The following is a 14,570-nucleotide window of genomic DNA, read 5'->3' as shown; positions in this document are numbered from 1 at the left end:
CTTCTCCCACACTGAGTCAACAAACATTCATAATTTCTAAACAATCTAGCTGAAGTTTTCTCTTTCTCAACTACGTTACTGTAAAGTAAGTACAGCGTCCAGTTTCTTTCACTGTCCCTACCACCCAATACAGAACTGTTCCAATGAGAATTCTGGTACTAAAAAAACATTTTGTTTTTTAATATACCTTCTTGTCTCTCAAAAGAAGAATGGGAACTAAGATTTCCTGTGCCAGTAACGTGAAGTCCTCCATCAGATTCCAACACCTTCAAAAGTACAATGACATGCCATGTATAACATTTTTTAAGGTTCATCAATTGATTTCAGACCTTACTGTTTCTCACAATGTCCATCTAGACAAAAGGACAAGCATGTGGCTAGACAGAAACATAATGCGATGGACAAACAATAAGCAGATGGATTAGGCTCAAGCCCAATATTGTAAATAGGGTTACATAAGGCAGGCAGCCAGTCACTAGTGGGGTTCCCTAGGGCACCATTTAAGGGCCAGTTCTTTTCAGTGTTTTCATCAATGGCTTAGATACTTAGTATCAAATCCTCAAAGTTTGCAGACAACACACTAAACTGGCAGGAGCTGAAGACTCACTTGATGGCAGAGATGCTGAGAAGTTGAAGGGGTGGGCAATGACCAACTGCACGAATTTTAAGAAAAGCAAGTGTCAGAGCCTGCATCAGAGACAGGGCAGCTCTGGATATATGTAGAGTCTTGAGATGAGAGGCTGGAGAGCAGCCCCACATTCTTGTTTATAGATATGGTTTGCCAACAACAGGGTTTAGATCACTCCTATGTCTAACACATTATAGTGTCACAAAAATCAAATGATCTTTTAGGAGACATTTTAGAAACAGCGAGTTTATGAGAAAGATTAGAATAACTTTTTCACCTTTTTTATCCAAAAAAGCTTTTCCTTTTCGGAGCGTATTAAAATCTATATTACGTATAAAGAGAGAACCACAGAATCAACAAGGTTGGGGAAAAGACCTTTAAGATCATCCAGTCCAACCATCCACCTATCACAATATACAGTACATATACTGTAGCACATATTAATTTCCTTATTTGGAGGCAAACTATGACCAAGTTCCTTTTACTTTAAATCCTATACCTGCACAACCATTCAGTGGAAATCCAGGTAAACACTGATCTCTTGCCCTCTCACAAGGTTCAAATTCCAAAAGTTGAAGTGTTAGAGCAGTACATGACCTTCCGTACAGCAAACATAATATAACAAAATCACTGGGATGGTTTTGCATTTTGGAGTGTGCACTGGGAAAAAGGAGATTTTTTTTTTTTTTTTTTAAAGTGCATTACCTTGTACTGTATTAAGAAAGCACATTATCTGTGCAGTTTTCCTGTAACATTTTACACATTTAACTCCACTTAAGTGTTGCTGCACATTTCAACTCTGCTTACACTTAAAGCTTCCACCAGCAGTATTTTTTTTTTCCACATAGCAGAGGAGCCTCCACTGTTGACAAAAATTCTCAACAGAAACCAATGAATTTCAGGATTCAACCAGAATGAAAAAGCCAAACTGATTAGAATTACTCTAGTACAAAAGTTATGTTTACATCAAGGCTCAAAGTGCCACAAACACGCACGCAGTCTCCCTGGGGCAAAGACCTTAACTTCATACTCATCTGCAAACCACTTAAGAGACAGTCAGCACTACACAATTTATAACCTAAAGAAGGTATTACAGTGGACCAGCATACTAGGCCTACTCAATAGGCCTCATCCAACTACACAGGTCACCCTGAAACTAGTGCCTCCTAAACGACAATAGATACAAAAAGCACAGTAACACTACTAGATAGAGCGAATTCTTTACCACAAAACAGTCATCGCCATTAGCTATGCATTTCACCAGCCATGAACAAGAGCCTGCATTCTACCCTCACAAAAATCTGCAACACTGGACACGACCACAGTCACCACTGCTGAAACACACCGTGCTCACATCCACTGTTTGGGCTCCATCAACATTCAGTGTAGATGAATGGCAAGAGGAGCCACTTCTCCACACACAGGAATCCACCACAACACTTAGCTTCATACCCGCTCCCATGTCAGATGCTATTTCACACAGCAACAACATGAAATGGATTATCAGCCAGAAGGTTCAACCTCTCCTGCCACACTACTAACATCCGCCTCTGACATTGTGAGCCAACACAGTCAAATGGGACGAACTGCTTTCTGAGCAGCCCTTGTATGAATCTAGCTCTGGCTACAAGGGCATAGTCATAAGGCGCACATGAATTTGTCAAATACAACTGCACTTTCCAAGCATTAAAATTGTGAAAATGATCCTACCAGCAGTCAGAAAGATCTGGAGAGATAATTAAATAAAGCTAAAAAGCTAAATCTCCAAAATATCCAGTAGAGACTAGATAAAGATGCAGTTCCAAATACTCAGAGGGGAATTTCAGCAAGACCCATCCCTCCTCCACTCTCCCTATTAAGAGGTAAAAGTTTATCATAGCATTGAAAAGTAATGGCTTGAAAAATAAAGTAGAATTCACTTCTTGTATTACTTAAGAATGAGTACTTGTATTGCTATGCTTGTGGGCACATAATAGACAAAATATAATGAAATGGACACTTAAGCCTGAACTCTTTCCATTCACCAAGCGGTTTCAAGCAAAACACAGACTACTTCATCTAAAGGAATGAAGAAAATCCTTCTCAGTTGGTTTGGCTTCTTCACATGTGGCTCAATTCATTCACTCAATCAACAACCACACTAAAAGACTCAATGCAGAAAAGCCCCGGGCCACAGCCACAAGAGATTACTGAAACAGATTCCCATTCATCTCCAAAGTTTACGTATTTTCAAAACAGCAAAACTGAAATGGAAGTTTAAATATTAGAACAGCAACACCATTCAAAAGAAGAATGCGAAATGCTGAAGCTCTATCAACTTTTGGATACCCAGAAGACACCACACAGAAACAGAACTAGTAAACTAGTGAAGTGACACTGAGAAAACTGTTCAGATGCAACTCTTTCATTTGTGGTCAAAATAAAAAGCTATAGGGAAAATAAATAAATAAATAAATAAATAAATAAATAAATAAATAAATAGGGAAAAAAAGGGGGAAAAAAAAAAAAGGTAATCCTTCAACAGTTTCCCAAGATTAAAATTACTCCTCTACCAGCTACAGCATGTCATCTGCCCAAACATTTTTGCAATGTCCTTACTGAGGGTAGGTATTTTATGAGCTCAGTATTCATACTTTAGCATTGCAGAAGCTCTGACAAACTTTTGAAAAGGTAATGACTACAATAAATCTACCACCTTTACCAGATACTGAGTTTATAGTCTACCTAATAATGCTTTGTTTCAAGCTTTATGATTAATCAGTAAAGAGGAGTTTTATTTAATAAAATTACCACTAACTTTTGAATTAAGTTGTTCTGTCCATCTTAATTTTCTTTTAAGTAGTATCGATTCAGTCGAGCACAAACCTGCAAAGAAAATACAATCAATCTATATTAATTTCCACATTTAAGCTGCACCTACATCAAGAAACATTTAACTACTAGAGGGGGAGATGGCAGCAGAACATTTAACAGTAACCTGTGAAATTTGTTAGCTAGCCAATATATCTTGGTTTTGAACCGTTCCCAAAGTGGGTTTACTTTTTTTGTTATAGTTTCAAATCAGACTCATTCCCATTACAGAACAGGAAGCTACTTTGAACACAAACTTAACAATACATTAAAATGTCAGACTGCATAGGTAGTAAATAATTGGCTTCCATACTTAACAAAGAATAGTGGAAAGCTAACAAAAAAACAAAGCTAAATTATCACTACTTTCATGCTGTAAACACGTCTAAAGAAAACTGGAAGACAAGTTACTCAGCAGATTTGCTCAATAAGTGTAATAGCTCACTTTCAAGTTTAGGAGGTGTTACATTACTTACAGATTCTGCCTAGAAGTATTTATTTTATAATCGCACAGAAATAAAAAAAAATAAAAAAATAAAAAATCACACGCTTACAAATTGCTCGTGTAATAGTAGGGCATGTATTCTTCAAAGACATTCCAAATATTATAAAAAATGGCAAATGAAAAACAGATTCTGCTAGCTGTTTTCAACATTAACAAAAAATAAAACAACAAAAGTTCATCCTCCATACAGTTAAAGGCACTGATTTAAACATTCTACTGGTGTTTAAGTGTAAATTGACATACAAACACAATACTTACCTAATCCAAAAGGACCGCACAAGGTGTTAGCTCCACACGATTTATCTTTTTCCAGTTTGTTTCCCTTGAGATAATACCCCAAGTTCTTGTTGATACTACATTTGTAGCTGTTTGACATAGATTTGACCTCACAGGAATCAGCTACCCATCCTTCTTGCTTACAGATTTCAAAATCTACCAAGTCTCCCAACTCAAAAAGTTTGTCTTTTTCTTTGAAAGCTTTTTCTGTTGTCTATTCCATGAACATATCACTATGAGAACCATCAGCTCCAAACGAAATATATATACTTCTGTAAAGCTGAAAATCCAAATTTCACATCTGAACTGAGGAACACGTCTTCATTCTAAGTAACAGAAGCATCTGTAAACAGCAGCTATCTAGATACCGCCATATTGCTTATTGGCAATAATGTTTTTCCAAAAAATTAAATAAAGAGAAAAAAGATAAACAGATTTCTGTTAGATTCTTCATTTAGAAAATAGGTTGCACTGCATAATTGCAAAAGGCTAAGTAAGAAAATCTAAAAAATAATATAAGGGTAATAATATCTGCCATGGAACTTTTCAATAATGTCCATACAGTGACTCAGACTGTATCTGACCTGGAGACAGCCTAAAAATCCAGTTGTAGAGGGTGCTCAGAAGGAAAAAAATGCCTATAAACCTAAAAGCACTTTATCGGATAGCAAAAACGTTCCGAACTTGATGAACTCAGCCGTGTATCCATACTGTGTGTCTGAAGGTGAGATCCTCTGCACTTCCACAAAGAGGACTTGGAACTCCCAATCTCTTCCGCGCCGTCCACTGACTGCTTCTGAAGGCTGTTCAGGAGGAAGCACTCGGACAAGTAATCCCCAACAGCGTCCAGTGTTTCTCCGTTTTGAGAGAAAGCAGCTGCGGTTGATCGGCTGCCGCCGCTCCTCCTCCCAACACCAACAGCTGAGGCAAAAGGCTCCGACTCCTGGGGCTCACCGTAACGCTAAATGCCTACGGGAAGAAGAACCAGAGTCATCGCTTATCCGTTCAGGATTCAGAGCCGGCGCTGCACAGACCGCCACATCTCAGCCCCCACCAACGCGCACGCGGTCAGCACGCGGCACCCCGGCTGGCTGAGCTGAGCGCCGGCACTCGCACAAACTGCGAGCATTCATTGACCGGAGCACGCAGCAGCTCTAACGCTTCGCTGCCGTTCTGCGAGCCGCGGGCAGCCACCTCGCTCTGACGAGCAGACGGCAACCCAGAAGGAAGGGGCATTCCTTGTTTTATTGGGGACGGACAGAACTGCAGGAGGCACTGCCCCGCGAGGGGACTCCGCGGTACCAGACAGCGGCGGGGGATTCCCGGCCGCGGGACACCCAGCAACACGAGGCCCTTATGGCGACCAGCACCAGGCCGGGCTGTGCTGCCCGGCTGCAGGCCCGGACCGGCCGTTCCCTTCTCAGCGGCCCCGCGGAGGGGGAGGGAGCGGGGCGGCCCCGCGCCCCTCACGGCAGTACCGCCCCGGTCCCCCCGCGCTGCCGCTGCCGCCTGCTCCTTCTTCTCCTCCTCCTTCCCTCCCCAAAGTCCTGCTGCCCGCCGCCGGGCCGCCCTGGGCCCGACATCCCGCGCCCTCCGCCCCGAGAGCCGTGGGGCCACGGACGGGAGCGCACCGCGCTCGTAGCCACATACACACATACACACATACACACACACCGCTCGCCTAGATCCCAAAATGGCGCCGCTCCGAACCGCAACGCTCCGCGCCACCAAACCTCGCGAGAGCTGTCGCGACCCCGCGGGAGCACGGGGCGGGGCTGGGCGGCCGAGCTGGGATTCCCGTGAGGTGACGTCACTGCAGCGATCCCGAACGTTCCGGGGGGGGGCGGGGGAATCCCCTGCGATAGGCGCGCCATGCCACGCCCACGGGGCTTCCCAGCCACCACGTCACGGGGCGCGGCGACAGCGATCGCAGCCTGTACTGAGGAAGGGAAGGGATGGGAAGGGAAGGGAAGGGAAGGGAAGGGAAGGGAAGGGAAGGGAAGGGAAGGGAAGGGAAGGGAAGGGAAGGGAAGGGAAGGGAAGGGAAGGGAAGGGAAGGGAAGGGAAGGGAAGGGAGGGGGGAAGGGAAGAAGGAAAGGAAGGCGCGTCCCCTGCGTGCATCTCAGCCGCTTCCACACACTTCCAGAAATAAAATCGTTAGAAAGCAAAAAGTAACTGAGAACGTGGGAAAGTAGAGAGGTGAGAGAAAATTCTGCCCTTAGCAAACAAACTAACAAGCACATAAATAAATAAACAAACAAACTCAGATAATGGGTAGCGGTGATTAGGAAATCAAACTGAGAGGTAACTCCAAGCACAGAGGGTCAGTAAAGCACTGTCAGTGCACCCTGACAACGTGCACCAGAGGCACTAGTGATGATCTGAAATGATCTTTCAGTGCATGCAGGTGAGTTATGGCTGAAGTCTTCACTCTGCACAGCATCCTCTGGCTCTGCAGCCTGTTCACACCGCAGGTGCCAGGAGAGCACTGTGACAATCAGCATGAGACCATAGATTCACCTGTATCAACTCTCCCAATAGGTTTCAGTTTGAGATGTTCAGATGTGAGCCTCCTATTTCCTCTTTGGGACTATATTCACATCAGTATCAATATCCACAGCAAACTCTTGATAGCCATTGGGAAAACTGATAGAACTCATGTATTTCTTCACCAATGAAGAATCATAGAATCGCTGAAGTTGAAAAAGACCTTCAAGATCGAGTCCAACCATAACCTAACCATACTACCCTAACAACCCTCTGCTAAATCATGTCCCTGAGCACCACATCCAAACGGTGTTTAAACACATCCAGGGATGGTGACTCAGCCACCTCCCTGGGGAGCCTATTCCAGTGCTTAACAACCCTTTCTGTAAAGATGTTTTCCTGATCCAACCTAAACTTACCCTGGTGCAATTTGAGGCCATTTCCCCTCGCATGGTCGTCCGCCACCAGTGAGAAGAGACCATCCCCACTCTCGCTGTATGAACCTTTCAGGTATCTGAAGAGAGCAATAAGGTCTCCCCTCAGCCTCCTTTTCCCCAGACTAAACAGCCCCAGTTCCTTCAGTCTCTCCTCACAGGGCACATTCTCCAAGCCATTCACCAGCCTTGTTGCCCTTCTCTGCACCTGCTCCAGCACCTCAATGTCCTTTCTGTACTGAGATGCCCAAAACTGAACACAGTACTCCAGGTAGGTCCTCACCAATGCTGAGTACAGGGGAAAGGTTACTTCCCTAATCCTGCTCACCGCACCATTCCTGATACAAGCCAGGATGTCATTCTGGTGTCTTCATGTCTATCAGTCACGAAGAGCAAGAAGACAGATGATCACCAGACAGGTAAATTTATCAAGCAGTACTTTTAGCAATTTTTGTAGCAAAATATATTTATTTAGTCTTCTGAAGCCAAATTGTACCTGGAAGTATGGATAGCATAGAAGAGGGTAATGGCCTCAGAAGAGTCATCAGACCAATATGGTTTTGCACCTGAGAACACTTTAAAGCATCAAAGATAATTTAAACACAGCATTTGCTTTTGTTCTGCTTACCACAACCTAGGAACAGAGATCATAAAGGAGTGGGTAAAAACCCAGACCACAAATTTAGAAAGAAATGCATTTTACAGATATTACTTCACTGATGACACTGAATTGCAGGCTTGAAGCTCTTCAGCATCTACTTCATTTTCCAGATCCCTGAAACCAGCTGTACCAGAAGACTCATAATGCACAGGCTGCTCCCTCCAGTGTTTGCCTCTCTTGCCAATAGCTCTCCACTCCATCCTACTGCTTCCTATTAGCACTTCAGGTACTGAGAAATATTAAAGAGCCACTGCCTAAAATGATGATCACTTACAGAAAGCACACTGTGTATAATAAAAATAATGCAAATAAAATGAATTCATAGTTTGGTTTTTTAAACAACTTTCCTAATTTTTCATGTAAAAGTATAAATCAGCGTTCCAGATCTATCATCTCAGCACTGTCATTTCTGACTGCGATGCCTCCATTGTTACTCAGAACACAGAAATTAAAACTGCTCTGTGTTGCTTACATTTAGTAAGATAAAACAGATAAAGGCCTTGGTGTCATCCACTCCATGAGAACCTGCAATGACTTGGATACACTGGGAGGTAAATCTGCTGCTATCCGCACACAAATATGATATACCATGCTAACAAACATCTCGCCTCAAGCAATAGACATTTAATATCAGGTACTAGAAGGTAAAGAATTAAACTGATTTAACTTTAATGAAAACAGTTTCTGAAACTAAGTAAGCGGAACTGAACACTTCTGTTGTGGAAACCACTGTAGGAAGTTAAGATGACATTTGAGATGCAAATGAAGAGAAAGAGTGATGGTGAGAGAGAAAAAAAGAAAGAGCACTATCTCTGTATGAACAATTCTCTTTTGCAGAGCAAACTGACAGATTCATAAAATCATCAGGGTTGTAAAAGAGATCATCAGCTCCAGTTATCAGACTATACCCACCATGCCTACTGACCATGACTCTCAGTGCCACATCTGTGTGATTCCTGAACATCTCTACGGATGGTCACTCCACCACCTCCCATAGAAGTCCATGCCAACGCCTTGCCGGTCTTTATGAGAAAGAAAATTTCTCCTAATATCCAACCTCAAACTAGGAATAAAATAAAAACTCAGATGTTTATCACAGATACTTACACGTGTTTGTATACCTAAACCATAATACAAGCAAAGGGTAACTGAACTAATACGGAATTTTGACAATGGCTGACTTCTAGGAATGAAGCTAAGAACTACTTGAATGCCAGAGGTATCTCTGGTAATATGATGAGTGAAAAAATGCATTTAACACCTCCATTCAACATTAATATTCTCAATACTGTATGCAATTTAAGATTCAGACCAGTGTAGAACAAATGACATACTCGGAGTTAAGAGATAGGTAGTGTAGGTTAATGCCACAGTTGGGTATTGTCTTTATTAGTCTGTAAAAGTACTCAGTAAAAACAATGCACCAGAAATCTACTAGAAATGCTCAGAAATGAAAGCAGAAAAAATTGAATTCCCACCAAGTAACATCCATTCATACCTAAATACAGGTGCACAGGTCTTAGAGCTCATTTTAATATGAAAAAAAAGTTGTCACAAATTTAAAACCAAATCATTTGCTCACAAATTTTGTTGCTGGGATGAAGTATGAGGCCAGAAGTTAAAAAGTGTATTTTGGCAAACACTGGGAATGTCTTTGCTTTTAGTCTGTTCTCAGTGTAGAATACAAGATATATACGCAAACACGCACTCAAAAACTTAATATGGCAAATAATAAAAACAAAGCATGAAAATATATTTTGTTATTTACTATCACACACTTCATTGTCACTCCAGTATGTATAAAATAATTTACGCTGTACAAAAAACTCAGTGTGCCAAGTACACAATCAATCTCAACCAAAGGAAGCAGGCAGATAAAATATTTATGTAGCAGGTTTGAAACCTTAGTAATACAGATTCGATACAGGAAGTTTCAGGTGCAGTGAGCCCAAGATTTAAAAATTAGACAGAAAATGTCTGCCAGATATCAACACCAAAACCTTGTTCTAACCTGCATTTTTCTCAACAGGAGAGTTAAGTCTGGTTCCAAGGTCAGAAAGAATTTGTCATGACAAACACGGGCCAACAAACAGTCTTTGTTTCCAAGATTTAAGTATCTTTCAGGTGCATGTTCACAACGGTAAACATTTTAAGGAACAAAACCTAAGGATATAAGCATTATACAAACATACATAGCAACATCCAGTCACTATCATTTGCATCAACAGGATGAATGAAAGTATAAAGTTTGTGCTCATCTATTAGTATCTCTTATCTCTTCAAGGAAAGGAAGGTAAGATGGTTTTCCAGTTGTTTCAGGATTTCAGTGAGTCTGTTTAGATTCATAAGGTATTGGAATTTAAACGTATTGAATAAACTTTATTATTTGCATCATAGTATTTGTAGCCTTTAATTGTTTGATTTTTTAAGAGCTCCAAGCATCTCAGTATCCAGTGCACTCCAGTACAGACAGCAAGTGCTAAACATGTCCAAAAACTAGAATATAAGAGTTTGCAGACTTGTTCTTTTATCACGAACTTTAATATAAAAACTAGCACTGACTTTGATGGGATCGGCATTCAGGCTGCACAAGACTTCAGCACGGCTGAATTCATAATTTGAAGCAACAGTGAGATACATATTTAGAATGATACATTTATCGTTTTATCTTTCTAAAGATTACTGTATCTACATGGAATAACTGAAGTGTTTTAAAAGCTATTATAAGAACCCAGAGAACATCCTGTTGCTATACTAAATGTAAGGTGAAAATGCTATTAAGCATCAAGATTTTAAATGAATTATGTCTTCAACTCGTTTTTTCATCTGTAGTGCAATCAAAAATTGCCGCACCAGTAACTTTCCCTTTGTGTCAGTAAAAACATCCATCTCTACTACAGTTCTAAAAAAACACCGGGTAATATTAAACCAAGGGCTCTATAAAATTATTTGTAATGGCTTTCTACATTAAGCTGCAGTATCTTAGCAAATTACCCAGCTAATAGATGTCAAAAGGGTGCAACTGTTCTTCAAATGTGCCCTGGCTCAATGCAGTCTATGTGGTATTTATTCTGTTTGAGGATAAAATCATACTCAACATTTTGCTAGAAATAATAAGCAAGTAAATCTCAAACACATTCAGCTTTTGCCCTGATTCTCCCAGGGAAGTGAAGCAATGGCTAACGAATACCCACTGTTATAAATGTCACTACTCAAACTAGGAATTATATATCACAAAGTACAATCTTGATGAAAAAGGAACTAGTTGAAAAAAAATGATAAGTGGAACATATTACTGTTTTTCATGGCTATTTATCTTTACCTTAACTTTTTTTTTCTTTTACAAAATGAAAATCTTGTTTTCTCTAGAATGCATCTAGTTCATTTATGAACTTAGAGCTCATTAGTTTTGACAAAAAGAAACCAAATAACCAGTGTGACAATAGGATCCACACATAATGAAACCCAAACAAATATCATGTTTTGATGTAGGTTCATGTCAATGCCAAATCAATGTATGCCTTTTTTTTAATTATTATTATCATTATTTTCCTATTAAAATCAGTATGGAGACCAACTTAACAGTTTATTTCCCTCAATTTTTAATGACTAAATTAATTTTAGAAATTTTCACATCTTATTAAAGTTAACAAAACAGTTTTCTGCAGGTTTTACTCAAATTCAACATACTAATTATTGTGTTTTTTAAGCTATGTGCAGTTGCCACAGATACTACTTTCAGAAAACTTTCCCAAAATAGGTGTAATTTATTTTCATAGATAAACCTGATAAAGAAATTACATGTACAAACATCTGTCAGCATCTTTTCAGCTATCTTAACTGGTCTAATCAATAGAATAATTCCTCCCTGATCTTAAACATATACATACATACAACACAGACATAATTTACTGCTTTTCCGGATCCCACTGAACAAGTTTTGCAGGCATCCTCTTTCAATCCTTCAGAACTGGGAATTGAGAGATTTCTGACCCGACTCCTAACCAACAAATGCTATACTCACAGTCTCACAGAGTGGCATTTTTGCATGTTACTATCAGAAAGCCCTATTATAGTAAATAAGGAGAAAATGAGTCAGAATGTTGAACTGCTGAAATGCAAACTTCAGTCTACGGAGATTAAGCTATTCCTTTACATCAGCGTTTTCTTGTTTTGGTTTTCACATCTGCCATTGATCATGCATCAGGCTTTGGCTGGGTTTTTCAGCCTTTCTGTGCCTCAATTCACACATTTGCGTATATAATTACTTGTTTATCTCTGTGAACTTTCTGAAAGATAGTGATGCTATTTCTCATGAATTTGCTAATTATTATCACTTGGCTTAAAGGAAATGGGCAAAACACCCCCAAAACAAAAGTACTGTGCTTCCTGTTTAGGAAACATTCCTCCTTATTCCTTCCAAAACAAGAACAACTTTGCCAGAAAGCCTAGTAGCATTACTTTCATAAGTAAAATCAACTTTCCTGCAAATACTGTTAAAATTATGGTCGCTGTTATGGCTGTGCTTATAGCATTCTGGGAGACACTGAAGAAAACAGTGTTATTCCTTCCTGTAATGTGACAAATATGCTGATGTTATAGAATGAAAATTAGTAAGGTGCAATGTTGTACTTACCACAAATTGTAATTTGTCATGCTTTTAATTGTTTACAACTTAATCACAACCTTATCTCCTTAAAAAGCTCCTCCTTGCCCAGCAGTAAGGCATATAGGGGAAGTACTTGGTCATGTTTTTCTACACATAGCTGGCTAACAGTTGCTGTCAGTTATATCACATGTGAAATCATATGACAGCGCGCAGATGTGTTGGGCTAACCAGAAAATCAGAAAGCTGCCTTATTAAGGAGGTTGACCTTCTTGGAGAAATCAAAGTCCTTAGGATGCATAAGGCTCATCCCCATGCCCATCCCCCATGGGGAGTGAGGAGTCTCATCACCATCATAGGTCCTTGGAAAAGATGGGGAAGGTTCTTCTGTTTGGGGCAATCCCAGACACATGGGGATTCTCCAGACTAGGAGAAGAACACATTAAGAACAGTGCTGACAGAAAGGTCCTGGTAGATGAAAAGCTGGACACGAGCCAGCAGTGCATGCCTATGGCCTGGAAGGCCAACAGTATCCTGGGATTTACAAAAAATGTGTGGCCAGCAGGGCAATGGAGAGGACTTTCCCATTCTGCTCTCCCCTCTTATGAGGGCTCTGCCCCACCTGGAGTACCACATCCAGGCCTGGGGCCCCAGCACAGGAAAGGTTTGGAGCTGATGGAGTGGCTCCATGGTGATGATCAGAGGGCAGGAGGACATTGCCCAGGGAGCTGGGCTTGTTCAGCCTGAGGAATAGAAGTGACAAGAGAGACCTCCCTGTTGCCTTCTAGTATTTGAGGGGAGCTAACTGTCAGGAAAGAGGCTGACATTTTACATGGTCTGATAGTGATAAAACAAAAGGGAATGGTTTTAAACTAAAAGCATGGATATTAAGATTAGACATTTGCAGAAAATTCTTTACTCACACAGCTCCGGAGCACAGACACAGGCTGCCCAGAGAAACTGTGGATGCTCCACCATGGGAGGTGTTCAAAGCCAGAATGGATAGGGCCCTGGGCATCCTGAGCTGGTGGTGGCAGCCCTGTCTGAGGCACCACATAGTGCCAGTCTTAGAAAAGGATGGTGTGAAGCTCCATAAACACTGCTGTTCTCCCTGCAGCATTGGTAAACCATGCAAGGTGAAAAAGAAGAGGTTGGTGGGTGCTGCAGTCAAGGCCAGACAAAAGCAAAGAGGGGCAAGACAAAGAGAAATACAGAGAAGTGAACTTAGTTCAAGTTTAGGGCAGTCAAGCACAAATGAAACAGATTTTAAACTAAACCTAGGTTCAGAGGAAGATGACAGCAAGAGGATGAAGTAAGTCAGCAAGAAAGAGACGATTTAAGTCGTACAGCAGGACAAACATGCCAAGGGCTCTAGGGGTTGTACAGGTGCCTTTGAGGAAGCTGTTAGGAGCCAACAGACTAGTAATGGTGAAAGTGTTATTTGCAGTGGCAGATTTATAAGCATGGAAAGAGATGTCAGGAGAGTACACAGAGGATCCAGATAAACTAAATAAGGTGATGGACACTGTCATTAGAACTCAAGATCCAGATTGGAGTGATATAGTTACTGGATATGCTGCTGATGTATGAGGAAAGAGGTGGTTTTGTCAAAGGTAAAGGAAGAAGCAGAAAGTAGTCACCAGGGCAGACCAAGGATCAATGGACAGTCATTTTTTTCCTCAGCTGATTCTAAGTGATACTCAAATAACCAGAGTCAGCAAGAATTACTAACCAAATATCAGAGAACAATTTCATGCAGGATGAGGCATACTATCCTTAAAGAAAATAATATTTCTAAATTATACTAAGTGGTGCAGGACAGAGATCAGGACCTTGGAAGAGACCAGTGGGGTACTTTTTAAAGCAATGTGATTACATCAGTAAAGGATGGCCATCAAGTGTCAGTGGCTGCCACTGCCCTACTCTTGATACAGGAAGCTGGAAGCTTACTCTGGGACAAAAGATGATAGTATTTGTGCCACACATGGTGACAGTGGTCCTGGAATTAAATGGAGGCCACTGGTTCTTCCCCAGCAGAATACTGAAATACCAGGCTGTATTGCTGGAAAAAAAGAAGATTTGGAACTGAAACCTTTTGAACTCTGCAGTATTCTTAACAGTGA

At 41.0% G+C, this 14,570-nt stretch overlaps 1 protein-coding gene and 1 long non-coding RNA gene across 7 annotated transcripts in view; one reads left to right on the top strand and one right to left on the bottom strand.

Annotated features, from left to right (window-relative positions):
- GPBP1 (GC-rich promoter binding protein 1) overlaps positions 1-5,975 on the bottom strand; it is a 28,307-nt gene extending 22,332 nt beyond the window's left edge. For 2 of the 6 annotated variants that reach the window (XM_015848777.3, XM_085529463.1), the window contains exons 1-3: positions 5,934-5,975; positions 4,242-5,228; positions 3,426-3,493 (exon numbers count right to left, since the gene is read on the bottom strand). The gene's annotated coding sequence lies outside the window, so the exon portion shown is untranslated. Of the gene's footprint in view, positions 1-3,425; positions 3,494-4,241; positions 5,229-5,453 lie in introns of all 6 variants that reach the window. The other 4 variants (XM_085529461.1, XM_085529459.1, XM_085529460.1 and 1 more) reach the window with 4 other exon arrangements.
- Positions 5,976-7,527: 1,552 nt separating this feature from the next.
- LOC146754105 (uncharacterized) lies at positions 7,528-8,159 on the top strand. The gene is made up of 2 exons (XR_014939395.1): positions 7,528-7,599; positions 7,952-8,159. It is a non-coding gene; the product is annotated as an uncharacterized LOC146754105 (long non-coding RNA).
- The last annotated feature ends 6,411 nt before the right edge of the window (positions 8,160-14,570 follow it).

This window comes from Coturnix japonica, chromosome Z, assembly GCF_054131305.1.
Source record: "Coturnix japonica strain WE chromosome Z, WE-NBRP24, whole genome shotgun sequence".
Classification (NCBI taxonomy): Eukaryota; Metazoa; Chordata; class Aves; order Galliformes; family Phasianidae; genus Coturnix; species Coturnix japonica.
The sequence above is the reverse complement of the archived record's forward strand: the minus strand, read 5'-3'. Positions and strand labels throughout refer to the sequence as shown.